Source organism: Sinocyclocheilus anshuiensis, unplaced genomic scaffold, assembly GCF_001515605.1.
Source record: "Sinocyclocheilus anshuiensis isolate Anshui unplaced genomic scaffold, SAMN03320099.WGS_v1.1 scaffold2171, whole genome shotgun sequence".
Taxonomy (NCBI): domain Eukaryota; kingdom Metazoa; phylum Chordata; class Actinopteri; order Cypriniformes; family Cyprinidae; genus Sinocyclocheilus; species Sinocyclocheilus anshuiensis.
Genome location: NW_015537929.1, coordinates 322,758 through 324,263, shown reverse-complemented (window position 1 = coordinate 324,263; position 1,506 = coordinate 322,758).

The window sequence follows — 1,506 nt, the reverse complement described above, 5'->3', positions numbered from 1 at the left end:
ATTGTCTCTAATACAGGTATGATAGTTCTAACGTTAAATAACAATTTTGCAGTTGTGCGCTTTTATTTTTTTCATTTTTTGAATTTAATAAATATTTCGGTTTCTAATAGGTGAGTGTGTTCAGACGTGGAGTGTATAAGGGTGTCACGTGTTAACTGTTACTTTTCTCAGCGTGGGCCAAAATTGACCAATCAGAGTCATTTATGATCTAATAAAAAATAAAAGACTTTTTATAGAAATATGGGGTTTTCTGTACATATGCTAGTAAAAATCCTCTGAAAATAATATGTTTAAAATATTATACAATTTAGTATACATATATCCCCAATAACTAAGACAAACACGTGCTAGATATGAATGTTTTTCAGATGAGGATTGGGCTTTCTGAGCTTCCATGCGCCTCCTGCCGGAAGACTTTTTTTTGTCTCGAAGGACACAGGTTACGTAAATGTTTTGTTCTTTTTTCAGCTCAACATATTATATATTAAATAGATTGTTAATAAATTACAATGACTCATAGATTAGAATTAATACTTTTTTCATTATTTACAAGTTTTATTACAGTTACTTTTAGTCTGTCAAGCTACTGTGCTGAGATTGACAGATGCATTGATGCAATAGCCAACGTTATTCTTTACAAAGATAAACCTTGAGGTAATGTGTATTGTTTTATGTTGTTAGAATTATTTTTTTAACACAAATTACGTTCGATTAGAACCACATGATTCCAACGTAATATGATGTCAATATAATGGCGAGTGTTAAGAAGCACAAAATATCAATGTTTATATAGATTTTGTGGTAAATAATTCGTGTCTGCGCAAGATAACTGAAATCTTCAGTTTCACGTCTAATTTTACCAAATATGACTTCACTTGAGTGCATCTTCTGCATTGCAGTTTAATATAGGTTACTTGACACAAATAACCGCCAGGGGGCATCCGTTCATCAGAAATCTGAAAAAGTATTTTTATTATTATATAATTATATTTAAATTATTCATTATATATGTATTATAACCTAATTACTAAAAGTGTAATTTTTATAAGATTACGTAATTCATATCTCAGCAACATTTAAAACGTGATAATGAATTATTTAAGTGACCATATTTTTTAAACAATTGTAGTTCATCAAAACATGATCAGATTATCCTAGTCTGGTGTCTGCAGTAGATGCAGGCCAATCTGACACACATAATCACTGAGCCCTATAACATTCACACCAACCGGGGAATGAACAAATGACAGAGCAGAGAACACATGGCTTTTTGCTTAGTACTTTATACACATTTATGCACACAGCGGCTGATTGAGATGAGCCATTGTCTGCACTTTAATAAAGAGATACTTGTTCAGACTGATTATATAATGTCAGTGAACTGTGAGATAACACAGAGGTGAGGCCAAGCAAATACCACACAAATCACACATTTCTCACCCAGCTGGTTCATTTTATTTTTACATCTCAGTGTTGTGTCGTATAAGGCAAAAAATGTCATTTAGC